General features: G+C 34.8%; 1 protein-coding gene across 3 annotated transcripts in view; it reads left to right on the forward strand.

The window, feature by feature from the left end:
• LOC148957621 (alpha-1A adrenergic receptor-like) overlaps positions 1 to 14,311 on the forward strand; it is a 49,217-nt gene that overhangs the window by 7,028 nt on the left and 27,878 nt on the right. The window contains exon 2 of one of the 3 annotated variants that reach the window (XM_065200178.2): positions 14,156 to 14,293. The exons of the other annotated variants lie outside the window; for them this stretch is intronic. The gene's annotated coding sequence lies outside the window, so the exon portion shown is untranslated. The remainder of the gene's footprint in view (positions 1 to 14,155; positions 14,294 to 14,311) is intronic. 3 annotated transcript variants of the gene reach the window in all.

A 14,311-nucleotide genomic window follows, 5' to 3' on the forward strand; every position in this document is an offset into this window, starting at 1 on the left:
TTAATTTCCAAGAAAGCCTCGAGTTTTAGAAATATGCTTTTGTGACCGCAGAAAAATTTTCTTTTGATTCATTGCCCTGTTTGGTTCATTGCTCGGTATCAAAATAAGCTATATGTGACATTTATTTACAATACAAATGTTAACGACAATTTTTTTTATATACATGTTAAAGCCTAAAAGAGCCATAAGGTCTAGAAAAAAGTCCACTATTTTGCCTCACTGTTGCAAAATCTAAATTCAATGAAACTTTTCGAAGATGGATCATCTTCTTTAGATTTGACATGCCTCTAGAATGATTGCGGTCGGTCAGATAATGGATTTGATGGATACGACTGTCAGAATACTTGAAAATATCTGAAATAGTGATATACTTGATCATACGATCATACTTGACGAATTTTATTCAAAGGAAAGCTTCACGAATTTCTAAACAGGCCTGTGGAGGACTACGATGAAAGATGTTCTCAAGAAAAATGATAATAATTCGAACTATGACGTAACTAACTGAATGTTAAACAATAGGCATAACAATGTGTTTTTACTGCCCAACAGTTCCTTCTCTCGCAAACCCTTTCTGTTGTAAGGCTTATGGGCGTGGTAAATTGTGCACGCACCATAGAAAGTCATAGCTCTTTGTTTCTGCAATGCAGCTGTTGGCTGGCAGTAAATAAAAAGCTGAGCAAATCAAATTGTTTTGAAAATTTGCATCATACATTTGCAAGCGTTTGCAATCAGTATCGACAACCTTCTCGCCATCAGTCCTAAATAGAAAGCGCCAACAGCTAATTAAAATTTTCTAACTTCTCCTGCCATCTTTTTAACTAGATTCACAGCTTTCTTCAACGATCAGATTTTTATACGTTTTTTAATTGACAAAACAAATTTTGAAGAATATGTTTTCCAACAAATATTTACATAAAAATGTAATTGGCAAACATTTCACTTAGCATTTCATTGAAACCAAATTCCTACCTTGAAGTGGGTACTGGTGGCAAAAAGCCATTCCTGGGACTAGCAAAACAAAATTAAACATACCAAAGATTGTAATAAGGATTGCAAAATCAACTACAAGGCTCTGTGGCGCTGATTTTTTATAAGTATTCGTGAAAAAGACAGACAGTTCTTGAAAGGTTAGCCCTTATTACTTATTTGCTTTCCATGATATAACCATGATCATTCAATACATCCCAACAATTACAAGCAATTTTTTTGTTTTATTACATGTCCCCGAAATATCACTTTTTGTGCATAGAACAGGCTGGTTTTAAGTTGCTACTCTGAGTTGCCCGATGATCTCATTAAACGTGAAACTCTGAGCAGCAACTTAGAACCGTCCTGTTCCTTACTCTTGCGTGTACGGCTCTGCCTATACTGTATCTTGGAGAAACAAAACATGAAATAATTGATCCCTAGCGTGTCTGTGATGTCGCCGCCCGGTATCCCTTGTGATGGAACATTAGGAACTAACGATGACTTTGTGCAATAGATAGATAATTAAAAAAAGTCATGCTTATCGGATTAGAGAGTGTGTTAGAAGATAATTCCACTACAGCAACAGAAAAGCAAGCATAAATCCATGAGAATATATACGCCTTGAAACGATTAACACTAGAGGCAAAGTTCTCCAACGCAGTTTCCGAGCGACAAGTACCTCTTTGAATAAGTAATTTCATCAACGGTTGTTGTAGCCATAATTTGATAGATATAGCACTCGAAGCAACATTTACCTGTAAGATATTGTCATATTTTCTGATAGCTAGAGTTTTCTCTACACGCTATTCAAAACGGAGGAATGATGGTAGAGCCATTCCAATTAATGCAACAAGAATGTGCTAATTTTAATGATTTTGGCCTTGCTGTCCACAAATTGTTTCAAAAGTAATACCTGTAACATTCTTGATTCATACTGTGCAGCTGCTGTGGCATCATACCTCAATAGAAATTGTGGCTTTCGGTCTGTGAAAGAGCGTTTAAAGTTTACAAGACATTTCTAGCCTTCACATAAAAACTGATAAGAATTCACGGCAAAAGACACCGAAGAGATGATCGTATCGGTTTTATCTGTTTTTATTAAACAGATTCTTAAACTTTGTTTCTCCAAACACCGACTTAACAAACTAGCTCTCTGTTCCATCACCGCTAATATTTGTCGTTTTTATGAAAAATTTTCCTCTTCTAATACAAAAATAGCGGTTGTCGTTTATTCCTTGATGCAAACTTGATTTTCATTTGATTACAAATTGTTAACTAAAAAAATTGTCATTAGATATTATTAATACTTAATTTTGCTTAATTTTATAATAATACTTAATTGTATTATTAATAATATTCAATTTTGCTATAAACCCATTGGTTTGAAAACAGTACCTGTACTGAAGCTTTTTACTTATAAAAAATATTGTAAAATGAAAAAAAAATGAAAAGTCCTTGGAAATCTCAGGTGCTCATGTGATCAGGAATAAATACTGTCTCCGGTAAAAAAACCGACACCACAACCCGTCTCTCCCAAGACAATGTTGTTTATAGAGCAGGCACTGCGCAGCCATTGGGCTAGCAGAGGCTAAAGCCCCCGCTTTTTTGCAGTTATAGGCAAGAAAGCTTTTTGCAAGGTTTACTTTAACGCAACTTTGGATAGTTTACTCCTATGTAGTAACAGTTCTTCTTGATTGGGAACCTTGTTCGTTCATTTTCTAGGTCTTTATCTTGTTTTATAATATGATGTATTTTATAACTTGGTTAGCTTGGTGTTTTATTACCCTTTTTATAGTTGTTGATATCTTCTGTGAACCAGAATGTTTATAAAAGATTAGTTGAAGTAAGTAAGTATGAAGTAATAGGCGTTTCCCGGCGTTCTTAAGGGCGTGGCCTCAAAAAATATCGGGCACGCCCATCTCAGCCTCTCTACTCTAAGACTGGTGCGTGGTCTTTGTAATGGAGTGAAATATCATAGTTATATTCAACGAATCCTTTGGACAACAACAAACTTTTTAACTTGGCAACAAAAAACACTGTTAAATAGGAGAGAGGGGGATGTAGTATCAAATTTTTAAAAATTTAGTGTACAAAGACTTTTGGCAGGTAATGTTTGTAGATTACAGTAAGTCTAAGTAGTTTTGTCCACTAAGGCAAAAAATGTACAAAATTCTAAGCATATCAAGTCCTTGAATAGAAAATTAACGCATCCAATAAGGAGTACAAATGGGAACGACAGTTAGAATAAAAGTAGAGTCCTAAATGTATTCTAATTTTTCTCTCGGCATAAAACGAGCTACCAAATTAACATTTGTTAATTCTATCCTTTGAATTTCAACTCACTTGGAGATCTGAAAGTTCATTTTTTGTATCGATTTATACTAAAGCCACTCATTATGTGTCGAGCATCTGTCTTGCCAGAGTTGCTGTCTGATATCAGGAGAAATGCACATAGTCCAGCAGTTTCTACTATAAATTTTTGACCGTAACAAACAAAATAGCATGTTAATGCGACGTCTGTTATTAGGAGATGTTCTTGATTGGGACAGCCTGTTCTTGATTGGAACAGCCTGTTCTTGATATATGCATGGCTATGGTCTTTGTGTCCGTTTTTGCGATGTGTCTGTTGCTGATAGGATTCTTCAATGGATATTTTTTTGCATTTGCATCTCTTGTCATGGAAAGCAAGCTACACCTCAAACTATATTAAACTCTTTGTTTATGTATCAGATCATGAAGAAAGTCAGACATTGAACTTTCGAGATACCTCTGTTTCAGTGACTTGGCTGTACTTGAAATATAATTTGCATGTGCTTTCATTTTGGAAAAAATCTTCTTATTCCCTGTTAATGCTTTCACATACTTGCACAATTTTCCTGGTTTTCTTGTGGAAAATAGGCGTATCAAGCCTGTATTCTACCGATTGAACGATCATGTGGCTGTAAAGAGAAGACGATCAAGAGTTGCAAAGAGAAAAATAAAGTTATATAGTTTTCAAGGCAATCGCTTTGGAAATGATGGGTCATACGTCTCTCTAATTTTCTTTTGGCAGCTGGTTTCGGGGGGATAATTGAGAATAATGGCAGTAAACAAAATTGTATTGAATAGAAAAATTTTGATTTTCTGAGTGCTTGCTACTTTTCAATCAAATACCCTTCGCCCTTCAACAGGCTGTAAACAACAGTGAAATTGGGAACGTAAATAGGCAACCATGTTATTGTAGGAAAATGCTTCCGTATGGATTAATAGTACGTTTTTTAGCTCTGTTCCGCTAGAAGTTATATTCATATGAATATAGATTTACTATTTGTATTCATATTCATTAATCTAGAAAACGGCTAAGGGAATACTGGCACTATCGTTTCTAAAAGGTTGAAATCATGCTCAGATTGCGCTACCGAATAAACAAACAGTACCACCACTGACCGTAGTCACTGGCTGATCGGCCTTTTTGACAGTCTTTACTGAATGACATCACGAAAGGAGGGGGGAGGGGTGGCAGGGTGAACCACTGTCCTTGCGCTTTTAAGTTAGATAAAGCGTTGATGATTTGTAAATGATGATACAAGTAAGTGTTTCTTTTCAACTTGGCAAAAAGTGTCCTTTTATTTAACAAATTTATAGACACGATTTGTGTGGCAAAGCAAGTACTTGCTATATAAAACTCAAGTTCCATCATATTAACGAAAGATTTAATATTCCATGCTTGTTTTCCCGATTCCAAAAGCAGTTTGGGATCGTAAGCTATGTAGGTTTGAAATTAGGAGACCCAAAGGATGGACATATTCCACTAGTGGTATGATTGAAATATTCCATATGATATAACTTTTCAGTCTGTGGTGCTCTTTTCATGAAATTTTGCACACTTGTGACGGAAGTAGTTGCACACGTCTTGACGCAAAAAATGTTTGGATTGGAGCACATAAGGAAGACTTATCCCACTTAACGCGTTATGTTTAATTAACTGTACCAAAAGCACCCAGCCCACGAGATTCATCGGTATTGGAAATCACAAGAGTGGGAAATTTTAGTAAGACGTATCAGAGCAGGAAAATATTGATTTATTCCCTTTAGAGCCATGAAGGATGCCGTAATTCCAACAGAAAACAACAGATTAGATATGATCGTATGATTTGCCGTTTTCATCTATAATCGTAATCCTTCGTTTGAATACCAAAATGAGCTTTTCAATGAATTCAAAACAATGATAACATAAATTGGGAACAAATTGCCAAAAGAATTAGCTCTTCTCGAGCCTTAGAGGATGCGTTATTTCAATTTTTCTTAAAATCATTAACACGCAATTAGGAAGTTTAAATCATACAAGGCTCAAGCTTTAATCATTTGACATTACTAAACTAATGTAGAAGGCTATAACTTGCTCGTTAAATCAAATTTTGTTAAAAAGGAGCTTCAAAGAAGTAAATATTCCGTTGAAATCAATGAATTCTAAAGATTAGAAATTGTTGCCTTTTTCATCAAATTTGAAATCCGATCAATGGCAAAAGATAAAATTGCATCGTTAAAGGTCCTCTAGCTTTAAATGACGTATTCATGACTATATTTGCTAAAGAATGTTTATCATCTTATATTTGCAACATAGTTCTCTTAAAACGTTCTTTAAGTATTTATGATAAGAATCAACAAAACGTCTGCAGAAATAAGCTTTTTATTTTATGGAATTTGCATCCTTACATGCTCCAATAGCATTTAATATATGCTTTTTGAACTTTTCACGATATTATAGAAATACAGTATAATCCGGTTATAACGTACTCTAAGGGGCCAGTGTATTAAGTACGTTATAAGCGAAGTACGTTGTAACGAGGGTAAGTAAAAATTGACTAAAACCAAGCACATCTTTTGCCGGAACCAAGCACGCCGGTACTTTATATCCGAAAGTACGTAATAACCGAGTACGTTATAACGGGATTCTACTGTATAATTAACTTTTTAAATAATTCAAGGTTATATTCTAATGATCGGAATAACGGAATCGCTCATACTTTGGTGCTCCTCGGACCAGATTTTGAAAATTCAGGTATCTTGGATAGTATTTAAAAGATCGAAAATTATCAAAAAAATTTTGAGAGGTCCAAAATTGAAATTTTGTAACCTAAGATATTTTGGAACATAGAGTCTAAATACGCTCCTCCTAGTGACGTAATATTCGAAAGTGCCACTAAACCCGTCTTTGTCCGGAGATATAGTCCGTTAAAGTCAAAACTGATCTTTTTAGGACAAAAAACTGATTTTCAGATTTTTCGAATGGACACTTTTTGCCAAGTTGAAAAGAAACACTGACATATAAGTACAATGAGGCTTGCAGCATATGAAACCCTAAAAGCTGTACTTCCGTTTACAATGAAAGCTATAAATGCTCGATAACCAAGCCCTCTGTACCCTATATACCTTTACCCTAATGGCCAAGGTACCTTTACCCTAATGGCCAAGGTTCAGTCCCCATCACAGCTTGTAGAATGAATTTCTTCACTTAGTTTGTACTGTTAGTGACGCAATGTGAACAGCCTGCTCGTCGCGCATAATGCACATTGTTGATTATCCAGACACGCGTGGCTTCATTTAACAAATAAATGCAGTTTGGTGTCAATGTAGGGAAGTTTCATCTCTTTTAAATTCACAGGCTACAAAGATTGTGAAAATGATATCACAACTGGTTTGAAGGTTTTTAGATAATCTCCTAGGCAACTGCAAAAATTGATACGATGTTAATCTCTTTGGGGTTTATTTTTAATATTTGAATGAGTCGTTAGACTAAAATTAGCTTGATGAAAATGCAAGTCAAATTAAGCACTAGGTAATCTAGTTTGAAATCAGCAAAGAAGATATTGACTTCAACTGAACAGGATATTAAGCTTTTTGAGTACCTAATTTGCGAGACGGCTTTTCATCATTATACCAATCTTTAGGCCAAGTTAAAAATATCTTGTGGTTAATAGCAATGTAGAATATTTGTTCGGAAGTATGACTTGTTTAATGGAACCAATTCGTCAGTTGCCAAGAATCTTTGCTGTCTGCTTTAAACAGAGATAACTTGCAATGTAAGATATTTGGACCCTGAATCACCTTTGAAAAATGTAATACTTAGTGATTTTACGGCTTCCATGTTTTTCTGTACCTTTGGGATAAAATACTTAGAAAATGGAAAGGCGGTCAGAAAATCCAATAGCTGCCTGTCACAGTGCAGGGTAGATGAAAAACCCATATCGATAGTGCAATTGAAAAATTCCAAAGTCATAGTTGATGTCGGATTTAAATTCAAACGTAAGTGAAACAACTGCCATCATCTCATTTTACCAATATGTCAGCGTTATATTTTCCTGAAAATTGGTTGAAACTGCCGTTGAAATATGCAGTAGGAGAATCTTTATGTTCGATCAACTGTCATTATGAAGATGTCATTTTACGATAAACGCGAGATTTCTTCATAAAAATGTAGTTTAGTTCATATTAAGATGTGGGCATGACAACGATTAGATCATAGTGATTGTAAAAAGGCACAAATTTCTAATCAACAGGGGCCTAACAGCTATTTGGAACTGAAAACTATAGCATTGTACTTCAATATTTCCAAAGTTATTGATTCCATTACCTTGCAAATTAAATTTGGGGCCATTGTTAATGTTCGGTCTGAGTGGTGTCGCGCCATTTACTCTGACTAAAACATTGCACCAAAAGTGGGCAATTTGGATGAAGCGTTCTTTAAAAATTTCTAGCTGTTATTCTGCGGGCTTGTACCGTACGTTTTAGACCATTGTATACAAGAACGTTGCCTAACAAACAGCATTCTATGAATAACCGAGCTTTAGTGTAGACAAAAAAAATTTTAAAAAGACTTTTGTATTGACCATCGTCAACCTTAAGAAACTATTCGAAAATCCTTCTTTTAATTATGGGTTGGAAATGATGGAAACTTGTTTAATGGACAAGTTTGATAGAAAAAGAGCTACTTGTGATTGATCGTTTGCACTATTTCATGTTAGCTTATTTAGTGTTTTTGTGCTTCTAAGCTCTTTAGAATTTGATATTCAAGAAACTGTTAAGAAACTGTTTAGAAACTTTTAGCGGTAAAATTTTCAAAAACGTAAGAAACTGGACTGGACACGAATCACGAGCTAAGTTGCGTGTAAAGGATGCGTGTAAACAGTGTAGTCGCAAATTTTTAGGAAGTACAACGCAAAATTTGAAATAAAAAACAGCGTTCGATTAGTTCTTTTCAGAAAAATAACATATTTTGTGTTTTTTAATCCATCTTTGCATTGAACATTAAAATGTCACTTTATGCACCTCATTATAGTGGTATACGCGATGATCTACAAATCTTTTTCTTCCTTTTTTAGGTCTTTCAAATCCTTATTTCGTAAAAATTGGTATCCACTCAGTGATCTTCTTTGTTCACTCTCTTGTTTTTATTTGGGCAAAATGGCTTTCTCATTTGTCACTTATATTTTATTTATCACTTATATAAGTTTCCTACAACATTAAAACCTTTGGTTTGTCATCTTAAACTTTCATCTGTTCATTTTTTCAGGCATGTGATGTTAAGCATGCTCTTTCCACGCTTCGCTGTGTCACTGCCATTTATGCCCGTCTCTATGTTTTCAACTATATGGTATTGTTAGTAGTATATCTTCATTAATTGCATTCATTAATTTTCTTTAATTTTTAGATATTGAATTTTTCTCTTGATATCCCCATATTGCCAAAATCTTTCCAACCATGCAGCTATTCTCCTGTCAATCGTTTTATTTGTTTCGTTTTCGGATTTTATTAGCTTATCTAGCTGTATTCATTTACTTCTCCTATGATGTCGCTCTCTTTTCTGACCAATGAACAGTATTCTTCTTACGGTGTTGCGTACAATCACGGAAAAAAGGATCTTCAAACTACGCATGCCCATTTTACATAAGCAAATGTCCAAAATGATCTTCGTGTGACTTTAGTCCCTTTCATACTCATTCAAACCTTGGTTGAGACAAGTATTGAAAGCCTAACCAATTTATTTGCTATCTTTTTAACCAAAAAAAGGTATTCTGTCCTTATATCTAATATGATATTGATATTTCAAAGAAGTATAACGCCACTGTTTGCTTGGTTAGGTAGTATAACGCTGCATCTCAAACACTTTTGGAAGCATTACGGCGTTATGCCGCATTACCTTTTTTTATTCACTTTATTTAATGTTGGTTTACAAAATACTAGCTAATGAACAGCTAATTAACACCAACTTGTAACAATAACAAATATAACTAAGAAATAATCGCGATGTTTACAAGTATCCAATATTAGAATTATATGGTGTGCATAGTCAACACGAGCAAGTAAGATCCGTCTGTTTAATTTTAGCTTTGAATACTTTATAATTTTCTGTCGATCGAATGTCTCCACTGCTCCATTGCGTGTAAAGGATGCGTGTAATGAATTGATAAAAGATAAGAACCTAAAGCGGTTGATCGGGCTTGATCATAACATCTGCCAAGGAATCTGTGAAACGATGTCCAGCAAAGAATTCTAACTACAGCATTGCGAGCTTGAAAAGGTTTTTCTTTCTTAGCTTCTTGAAGCGAAATTACCCAATGATTTCTAAATGATTTCAAGTATAATCTCACTGTGTGGGAAGCAACAGTTTGCAATTTAAGCGTAGATTAATCTTCATTGCATAAGAGTTCCTGCTGTTTTGTAGTTTTAAAGCGTGAAAAAAACTGTACACAGACGTATCACAAAAGCTGTCTCATTAAAAATGGAACGGAAGAGCCTTTATTCTAAGCGCCCGTGATAAACTACAAAATTTTGAGAGCACAACGTATCTTCTAAAAAGCTTTGGTCTTTTCCTTTTGCAATGGAAATGATTACTTTATAGATGTTTTTAACAGCATTATCGATTGTAAAATTTCCCCGTGAAAACTTGGAACTTGATTACTTGTATCAGCAGTGATGCGATGTGTTTAGAAAGGAGCTTTGATCAACATAATCAACATTTTGATGAAAATACTTAATTGCAACAAAGATACAAACTACGATGAAAATTCCTATTTAGATGGAATTCACAGGCTTTGAGGTAGCACAACTTACCTACTGTTGTGAAACAGACCTTATGCGGCAAAAGGAAACATTTCTTCGTTGAAACTTCAGAAAAAAGGAACTGACAATCAAAAAGAGTGTTAAAATTCTACACTAAAGATATTTTGCAGAATCTTGGGCTTGTGTTCCGAACTTCAATTACGAATCCGTAATATTGTGACAGCACAGATGCGGGGTTTTTGGGCAGTGGGGGCTTTTTGAGGAGGACAGTTGCGGCGACTGTGGTTGTCAGTGGTGTTCTCTCTACCGGGGCCTCTACGTGTCAGCACTGTCGCCTGTGCTGACCTGACGTCCAGTGTGAAACAGATCCTGATATGTATCCGTATTTAGTCGTATTCAATCGTATTTAATCATATTTGTCAGCTTGTAAGTTAGTTTAGTGTTTTATGTGATGACCCATGGGATAGTCATGGGTTCTTGCTTCCCGGGGTCATAGTCCTTGTTATCTAGTCCAGTAGTTTGTAAAGTATAGTCTTAAGTACCTCGTTTTTGTAAAATTTTTATGTTATATAAAAAAAACTTCAATAACTCCGACGGGCGCCATTACTCGTGTTTGTGAGTTTATTTAGTATAGGTACATTTTACTCTTCATATTTCCTATATGATTTTGACTATTTTGAAATTTTTTGTAAGTGTCTGAAATAGTGTGCAGAAAAACCACAGAATACTTGATATGTTAGACGAAGGGTATATATTCCGTGCAGGCATACCCGACAAAATCCGGAAAAGGTCATACGGGAAAGAAAAGTTATTGAAAGTATCTGAAATAATCTTGTAGCAAATATAATGTAACATTAACGTCCAAATTGAGTTTTAAAAGGCACAACCTTTTAAGGATACCAATTCTTGCTTTAATTTGGTCTCCCAATTGAAGCTACACTGGGATCAACATGGTGGACTTTGTGAAGGGACCCAGGAAAGTAATTCGTTAAGATGGGATTGGGAGTTTTTCAGCTTAAATTTCATGGATAAAGTAGAATGGATCGCTATACCGGGAAGTTTGTTAGGTTGTTGATTTATTAGTTCAGGATTTCATTGTATAGGAAATGGCTGCCTATGAAATGTACTTGGAAAGCGTCTGGAAGTACAGTACCGTCTCGAAGAACATTGAAATTCTTGCTTGATTCTTTTAGGTAGAGCACAGCTCGCTAAGCTAAGGGAGTAGCTATGTGCATTTTAGAGAACTTATTACAGATGAATCATTCGAGTGTTTTTGGATGATTAAGTTGGATATATTAAGTAAGTTAAAAGAAGATCTTGATAGAAAAAATATTGTATACAAAATATAAAAAATGGCCTTTCTTCCTATAAAAAGCTTGATATTGGAATGTTTCTAACAAGTCCGAAAAATTTTAGAAATCAATTTGAGTTTTTCAGCTTAAATTTCATTGCAGTTGGGTAACTTGCACAGCTTTTCATATCCTTGTGACAATTCAGGAAATCTATTAAATCTCGCAACCTTTTACTTCGTTACATTATTTCGAATTCTTAACAACTGTACATCTTTTCAGATGGCTCCATACTGTAGTTGTTTTTACAAGCAGCTCGAAACATTCCACAAGACCGTCAAAGTTTTTAACTAGTTAGAGTCTCTTAGTTTTCCTAGTTAGTTCGTTGCTGAGATCATAAATATACACTTACAGCATTCGTTGATTTTACAATAAAGTTTTAAGTCGATTGATACAGATTATCAATAAAGCATTAAACCTTTATATTTAGTGGTCAACGATGCTGAATGCAATGATTTGTCATATTAACTCGATATTGTTTATTTAAGTGTTCTGAGTTTAGCGCTTTCGTAGCGGTTTCTCAAGCAGAAACGCAAGATGTTTTTACCAGATCTGACGTCATTTCGAACATGCGAAGGGCTAGCATAAAAACAATATGGGACAGCATTGCTTTGTTGAGTCTCAGCTGCAACTCCATGTTCAGGCACGCCTGAGCCGAGGGCTGGGGGTAGGCTATGGCCCTTCCACTTTTTTGCATAAGTGTGGTAGCAAGGTTATGGCATCAAAGACAATGGTGTCAGCTCATCTAGCCCTCCCCCCCCCCCAAAAAAACTCCAAAATATGCTCAATTGTTCCTGCAGCTCTATGCTTAATGTAATTTTTTCTGCCCGTTTTTTATTTGTTAATGGTGGAATAGGATTTTAAAAATACGGAAATCATCTTTCGCACCATTTTCCAGCTTCTCATTTGAAGCAAATTTTGACTTATCATATATCATATTCTTCTTTAATTTCTTTATATTTTTCCTACAGCTTTTTGATTGGCAAATATAATGTGTAGAATGGATTCTCTGATATAATTTATATAAATTTAATTTTTCTATACGCGCCAGGTCTAAGAAATTTAAGAGCTGGTAGGAAAAAATGTTTTCTTAGCTCTAGGATACATCGCTATTTGAGTACATTTGACATACATAAAATCAATCTCAAAAACCTAGATTATCAAAATAAATAAGCATCCATGTTAGGTACCTAAATAACGGATCAAAAATAGATGTGTTTTAACATAAAAGTTATAATCAATTGCATTTCAGGAACTTGATAAGTTTCATGACGTTACGCTTGTCTATCCTAGCCTAGCTAACCCTAACTTTGATTGCAACAAGCTGATGCAATCTTATCGCAGAAATATTTGATACCAAACAATTTGTTATCTTCTCACCATTATGCATTAGGCCATTTTATTCATTCGCTAAAAACCCAGCCTCGTCTTTGTTGATTGTTGACTACATGGGCTCAGAAATTGTCAGACAGAGGTTAATCCGCTGATCTGTAGAAAAGAATCATCGGTTATCTTTCCAGATTAACCTATAATCTATGGGTTAGATCATAATATACTAGGCTACAAGTTGGCTACATTTCTATATGCTATCACAGAATTTAGCTTAACGCTCCACACGTATTGCACATTTTTGTGTCCATTTTTTAAGTGGATTTCCATGAGCAATGACGGGCGTGAACATATATTTTCACCCTCTATTCTTCGTCTTCTTTTATTTATTATATTTTTTTCTATTGCTCTTTCTCAAATCTCTCCTTCGCTGGTACCTCACCATGACTTTTTGCTTTTTCTTCCTTCTCCAATTTCCTCTCCCTTCCCGGTACTTCACCCTGACTTTTTACTTTTTCTTCTCTCTCGCATTTTTTTCTTTTTTCTTTTTGCTCTTTTCCTCTTTCCTATTTTGTTCCCCATTCTTGTCTTGCGCCTTTCAAGGTTTTTCTCTTAATCTCTCTCATCTTTAGAGGTATGTTCCTTTCCTTGACCTGCATTTTTTGTTTTTCTTTTTCTATCCAACATGATCATTGTGGCTTTGAATGCAAACGCACCTGCTCGTTATTCTGCACAAAATTATAAAAAGTTAAGGAACTATATTTCTAAAGTTTTTAAACTTTTGAGCTAAGAAACTAAAAACTATAAAGCCGAGGTTTCCCAAACTATATTTCTCCCATGAGTTAGAAAATAATTTATTCTTGAAAAAGTAATTTTTTCTTTAACATTGTCAGATTGTTTTAGCATTTTGTATATAAAAAAGTTGTATATTTTATTTTACCGTTTGTTACAGCTGGTAACAAAAAGTTAGATAAAGTTATGGCAAAAATGGCAACGATACGCTAATGGTCTTATCATATGAATAATGTGCTTCAAAACAAGAGAAGTTGTGTCTCATTTTCCACAAATCAAATAGTCGTCACTAATATCATTGGAATTGCTAAACTTTTTGCAAATCAGAAATATGCTGATCTTATTTTCTTAAGGAAACTGTTTTTGCACGCTTTACAACAACATGTAACGTGACATAAAAGTACTTGAAGGGATAATATTTAAAAAAAAGTAACGAGACTTTTTGTTGGATTTTAATTCTCTTTTTGGGCCGTTTGCTAACCAATCCAATACATCGTGGCCACATCGAGCCATTTGTCAAGTAACCGTACAAAGATCATTTGACTTAACATGCTAGTCTATTTGTTTGATGTAAACAAGCTTGCTCTAAAAATATATGGCTGTTTTCACGGCCAGTCAGATTGTAGATTGTCCATATTCAATGTAACAAGGCATTTCCTTAATCTCCATAGTTCAAAGTGAGCCGACAAAAGTACGCACAATGTTGTAGAAATTAATATATAAACGGTTGAGTGGAGTTTTGGTGAGAGATAACACTGAAAGACTACAAGGAAACCAAAAGCAACTGATTTGCAAATGTTGCGATTGCTGTAAGTATAAATTGGCGC

The sequence above is a fragment of the Rhopilema esculentum genome, chromosome 21 (assembly GCF_057945365.1).
Source record: "Rhopilema esculentum isolate cy_ngs chromosome 21, ASM5794536v1, whole genome shotgun sequence".
Taxonomy (NCBI): Eukaryota; Metazoa; Cnidaria; class Scyphozoa; order Rhizostomeae; family Rhizostomatidae; genus Rhopilema; species Rhopilema esculentum.